This window comes from Limulus polyphemus, unplaced genomic scaffold (assembly GCF_000517525.1).
Source record: "Limulus polyphemus unplaced genomic scaffold, Limulus_polyphemus-2.1.2 Scaffold6865, whole genome shotgun sequence".
NCBI lineage: Eukaryota > Metazoa > Arthropoda > Merostomata > Xiphosura > Limulidae > Limulus > Limulus polyphemus.
The window spans coordinates 33478-40138 of NW_013672475.1; the positions used below are offsets into that span (position 1 = coordinate 33478).

The 6661-nt window shown below is 35.1% G+C and overlaps 1 long non-coding RNA gene across 1 annotated transcript in view; it reads left to right on the plus strand.

Moving 5' to 3' along the window:
• The window catches only part of LOC111089636, a 22048-nt gene extending 16213 nt beyond the window's left edge, over positions 1–5835 (plus strand). The window contains exon 3 of the long non-coding RNA XR_002613857.1: positions 5761–5835. This is a non-coding gene — a long non-coding RNA (uncharacterized LOC111089636). The remainder of the gene's footprint in view (positions 1–5760) is intronic.
• Positions 5836–6661: the final 826 nt, after the last annotated feature.

Sequence of the window (6661 nt, forward strand, 5' to 3'; positions counted from 1 at the left end):
CCACAGTCACTTTAAACTTAACAACCTTTATAACACACGCCATAAATCACAGTGATCCACACACTTTACTTACGGTGCGTACTGTTCGCTTGACTCAATTATCTATCTCTTCAATCTATCTGCATATTTATCTCTCTATCGCTGGCTTTCTTTGCCAGGCTTATATACTAAAAAAGAGGGCGTCTAGTAAACACTGGGACATTCGCGGGGTTCCTCGATAGGTCATGATCATTTTAGAAACTCCAGCGCCCCAGCTCCCAGGGTCGCGTGACTTCCGCTGTCGTAACAATATTTAGAAATGTACATAGTTTATACTGTTATATCTGTATTGCGAAATTGCCGCCTATTCACTAAAGTTGTAGAAGATTCTCAATTAAGAATCAACAATTAATGTGTGTACATAAACACTAGTGTATCTTTTGTATTCTTGCATAATCTGAAATTTCGAGAAATTCTTCTCACGCCTGTTGATATAACCAACGCGACGCGCCAAAACACAATATATATTATTGATGTGCTACAGTTGGTATACTATAAGCCTCGGAAGCTATAATTGTGCTTAACGCTTATTTATCGGGAAACTTCGGATATTTGACCAGAAACACTTATAAATTTCGAATATTACAAACCATTTAACTTGAGTGGATTTACGTCAGACATTAGTACTTTTACGAAGACATTATATAACTTCGGCAGTAAAAGAAACTCTGCCTGTAATCGACGTGTGACCAGCGAGGACCACAGAGCTGTTAAGGGGAATTGCATCTACATCAACTCAAAATTAATTCACTCATCGTGAACCCTCGATAAGACATCATGGAAGTTCCAGACCAGAAAGCAGACTCGATATTGTTTATTAGTTTGTAAATCTTTTGCACATAGACCATTATTTGTAATAACTGTTATTGTAAATTTTATTATTGTTTGTATATTAAAACATTTGTATTAACAAATACATATTGGATATATATATATCAGCATTTATTTAACTACTAAATCTAAAGTACAATTTAACTATTTAACAATTGTAATATGGAACATGCTAAACCTTTATATTGGTTAGAAAGGAAGCATCTACCATTAGAACACTCTTCTCTGCCAAAAGATACTATACTACTACAGAGTTAAAATGTCTAGCTGTAATCTGGGCTGTAGAAGAATTTAAGATATCTCTAAATGGAGAAGAATTAACAGTTATAACTGACCAAGCTGCCTTAAAATGGTTACAAACAGCCCTGACGTTAATTGGTAAATGGGTTCATTGGTCACTAAAATTACAAGATTTAACATTTGAAATACTGCACAGAAAAGGAAGAGAGGAGAACCAGTTCCCTTGATGCCCTATCAAGACATCCTATTGACGTTCCAGAAGAAACTCCACAATTAGACATCAGTAAGCTTTCACCTAAACTTTTTGCCATTGTTAACATTAGAGAACAACTGGCTACTGAACAAGCTAAAGATGAAGAATATAAGCATAGATACTCTTATTTGACAACTGGACTATTACCGGGCGATTCTACTATAATTGCAGAGAGTGAAAGTAAATCCAAACACTGTCTTGAATGATAATGTTCTTTATTTCACAAAAAGGTTTGCTAGCAATGATAAATTTAGACCCGTTATTCCCAAAACATTGAGACTGGAAATTTTACTCATATTGCATGATCATTCTAAGGCTGCTAATCTAGGTGTTCAAAAAGACAATAGACGTGGTTATTGGCCTGGTATGAGAATGGACATTAAAAATTGTGTTGTCATGCCATGTTTGTCAAATCACTAAAGTTTATCAGAAGGGGCCAGCCGAATTTATGCAAAGCACTAAACGAATGGAACCTGGTGAGATAATAGGAGTAGACATCATGGGACCTTATCCTAAGTCTAGGACAGGAAATAGTTATTTGTTGATTGTGACAGCTTATTTCAATAAATGGGTTGAAATATATCCTCTCAAATAATGAACTGCAAAAGTGATTTAAAAACAAACAAACAAACTACTAATTAATGAATACTTGTGTAGATATTGTATTCCTAAGATTTTTTGTATCTAATAATTGTCCACAATTTGTATTTCATTTGATGGATGAAACTTGTAAAGCTATGGGAATTAAACACATATTTTTAACTCCATATCATCCTCAGTCTAACTGAAAAAGTAAATGGAAGTAGTGGTAGAATAATATCCGCTTATATTGAGAAAAATCATAGAACTTGGGATAGACCTTTATCTGAACTTCCTCTAGCCATTAAAACTTCTATTCGTGAGTCTACAGGCTACATGCCAGCCAAACGTCACCTGGGACGCGAGATCCTTCTTCCTTGGGACCGACTGGCGAAATACCCAACAGCACCTCAAACCACTGATGAACGAACAGCAGAATTACAATATGTCATACAGAAGGTAAGATCCAATTTTGAAAAGGCTAGACAGCGACAAGCCTAAAACCATAAGAGACACCTAGACACACTTAAAGTAGGTGATTTAGTCATATTAGAGACACATCCTTTATCTTCTGCAGTAAATGATTTTACTGCAGAATTTGCTCCGAGGTACAATGGACCTTTCGAATTTAAGAAGTGGGTTACTCCATTACTGTATGAACAAAAAGATTCTAGATTGGGTGTAGTTATAGGACGATTTCATATTTCTAATATAAAGATATATACATAGTTCCCCAGTGACAATCGTCTCGCTTGTGAAGAAGATAGTAATCGTCCTAGGCAGGACTGCAGAAGTTTGGAGTTCGTTCCCCCACAAGAAAAAAGGGCTTCTGCTGATGTGTCCACTTCTCAACTGATCCTGCTGATGACTTATCTCTATATCCTCCTTAAAGAACATTACGACCGCGTCGTAGAGTTAAGTATCGTAGCCAGCTGATCTTCAAAGTGTGAAACTTTCGGTAAGCCGAACCAGAACCGGAATCTATAGAAGAACTAGCTGAAGATTCAAAAACGTGAATTTTATTTTTCTTGTAAGGTATCTGTATTTACACTGTAGAGGATTTATATATATATAATTATATAGAGTTATGTAGAGTTAAAAGTAAAGATACAAAAATTGGGATATTTTATGCAAAGTTATTAGTGTCATCACGTTTTTCAAGATTGGGAGATAGCAAATTCTATTTCCTTTATAATTGTGTTTATCGTTCATTTATTATTTCCTTCTATTGTTTAGTTTATCAATGAATTTTTAGTGGCATTAAAAAGCTAACTCAGCTTGTGCATAATTATTTGTATTTTGATTAAATATATATGCGTGTATGAGGAACCGACACCAGCTTCCCTAGCGGTAACGTACAGATACTATTAATATAGCAGAAGAGTATGTAAATTTATGAACACATGAAGTTCTACTTTCCTAACCTACTCTGCTAGAAGCTTCACCAAGTGAGAGAGTCAGTCTGCCACTAGATATTGAAATGTATTGTTCAAATATTTTATTTGTTGTATTGTTTTTTTTAATTAGGTTTTTCTTTCTGGTTCTTTTTCCATTATTATCGATTTGTTGATGTTATGATAAATTCTCTATTAACTGTTTCGTAAGTGTTTAGTTTATTTGTAAGTGTTATTATGAATGAATTGCGTTTTTGTTGTTAAACCCGTTTGCAGCGGCATGTTCATTTTAGACCATTGCAAGGTTGTGCAAGGACCTTATTCGAGTGTGTGTGGGCAATATTCTGTATATCATGACTATTACAAATGTAGACGCATATCTAAATAAATTATTATTCAAATCTGGATATATTAAAGATATAAATGATACATAATTTTGTTACAGAACGATTTAAAGTAACAATGAATTTATTAGATATTCCTTTTTATGTAGATGAAATATCAAAATCTTTGTTTTTAAAAAATTGAAGATATTATCGGAGTGATTTACACTATGTAGAACGGAGTGATTTGCACTATGTAGAACTAGAACGGAGTGATTTACACTGTGTAGAATGAAGTGATTTACACTATGTAGAACGGAGTGATTTACACTGTGTAGAACGGAGTGATTTACACTGTGTAGAACTGAGTGATTTACACTATGTAGAACGGAGTGATTTACACTGTGTAGAACGGAGAGATTTACACTATGTAGAATGGAGTGATTTACACTATGTAGAATGGAGCGATTTACACTATGTAGAACGGAGTGATTTACACTATGTAGAATGGAGTGATTTACACTGTGTAGAATGGAGTGATTTACACTGTGTAGAATGGAGTGATTTACACTGTGTAGAACGGAGAGATTTACACTATGTAGAACGGAGTGATTTACACTATGTAGAACTAGAACGGAGTGATTTACACTCTGTAGAACGGAGTGATTTACACTATGTAGAATGGAGTGATTTACACTATGTTGAACGGAGTGATTTACACTATGTAGAATGGAGTGATTTACACTGTGTAGAACGGAGAGATTTACACTATGTAGAACGGAGTGATTTACACTATGTAGAACGGAGTGATTTACACTATGTTGAATGGAGTGATTTACACTATGTAGAACGGAGTGATTTACACTATGTAGAAGCGGGCACGGCATGGTCAGGTGGTTAGGGCGCTCGACTCGCAATTTTCGGGTCGCGGGTTCGAATCTCCGTCCCACCAAACATGCTCACTCTTTCAGCAGTGGGGGTATTATAATGTGACGGTCAATCCAACTGTTTGTTGGTAAAAGAGTAGCCCAAGAGTTGGCGGTGGGTGGTGATGACTAGCTGCCTTCTCTCTAGTCTTACACTGCTAACTTAGGGACGGCTAGCGCAGATAGCCCTCGTGTAGCTTTGCGCGAAATTCAAAAAACAAACAAACACCCATGGACACAAAACTATCCGCCTTTTCCATATTTGTGTTTAGAGCCTTAAAAATATGCACTTATGATTGTGATGTGAAAGCAGAATCAAATTTCTTAAAACATGTAGCCAGAGATAAAAGGATATAAACCCGAAATTATTGACAGACTGCATCATAAACATATCAATAAATTAAGAATCTTACCATGTACAAAGCTAAAGGTAAAATGTAAAGTAGATAACATGAGAGTTTGTTTGCCATGTGTTCAAGGTTTACCTACAAGAATAGGTAATATAATGAAAAAATACATAGAATGTATTGTAAAATTTTCTCCGCGTTGTAAATTACATAGTCTCACGAGTACAAAAGATAGAACAGAAAAAGTTGATAAATGTGGGATTTATAAAATTCCTTGTATCTGTGGTCGAACTTACACTGGCCAAACGTGTAGAAATTTAAAACTTAGGATCAAGGAACATAAAACGCAGTAGAAAAATACAAAGTAAATAAATCGGTATTAACAGAACATGTGGCGGAAATATCTTATGTTCTGGACTGGAGTAACACTAAGCTGATAAATCAGATAGAATTTAAAATTAAATAAACTATTAGAGAAACTATAAAAATTGAAAAAACAAACACAAAGATAACCATTGAACAAGAAAGCTGATTCGGGTCTAGAAATAATAAATTTTGGGATAGGTGCTTTGTAGCTCTGAGTAGTTCAAGCCTAGACGGCGCTACAAGAATGAAATGATTATATGGATATATAAGTCCCCCAACCACACGTCAGCCTTTATTCCTGAAAATGGTGCCGTATAATGCCGAAATATATGTATAGTCTTTTTTGGGGCAAGTTCCTGTTTCAATAACTATTTATTTTGTAATGATATTACACAAGTGTCGTTTTAAATTATTTAATGCAAAGGTAAATTATACATCTTATCGTTCCTGTTTTCATTCCAGAACGCTCGAGAAAAGCTGTGTCAGACTTTGTCAGTGGTAGCGTTCTTCCTCATGTAGGAGACTCGCGTCTTAGGCAACGACTGCTATGATAGAACTAAGTATACCCCGTCAAAAATGACAAGGCAAGTACTACCACCCCCACCTCCACCCCCATAGTATACCCAAACCTTACATTTCTTAGCTTAATGAAATCAATAAATTTGCGAAATCAAGCTTGACCAACAAAGAGTCAGAAAAGTGCTGTCGAGGCAGTCAAACGTCGGTAAATTCCTTTGTGGGCCAATCAAAATTATGATCATTCATGAAATGAATTCGTAACGTATTCATATTAAAAATCGGTTAGATTAACAACTTCTAATATACAGAAAAGCCACCGCGTTTTGGTAACACTACCTTCCAACAATGGCTTTTATGTCATGTTTCTTAACAACAAAAGTATGACCTAATATTGTTCTTAGTCTATGTATTGAAAGTATAAAATGAAATGTATAGACAACAAAACTGGGAAAATATTTGATGATTTCTGAATTTAGAGTATCCGTTTATTATTAAAGAGGTTTGTTTTTATTAAAAACGTTGGTGGTATAACAGAAAATAGCTTAATTCAGAAACGATTTAAGTTGAAAATTGAATCGATATTTTACTTTCATAATGAATTTTATGTGCTTGGCTTTAGGCTAAGTGATCCAGCACTACGTCTTTACTTTTGGCATATTATATCAACACTCACTACACTTATAAGGTTTCACGGCCCCCTTGCATCCCCGTCACTAAAATCGTAATAGACAGACAGTAATCGAATTATTCGATCTGGATAAATGCATTTTGGCTTTTATGACTCCTCCTATTTCGAGAAATCAAGCGTGGTGTGACGTAAAACACATTGGCTTTTATATAGGTT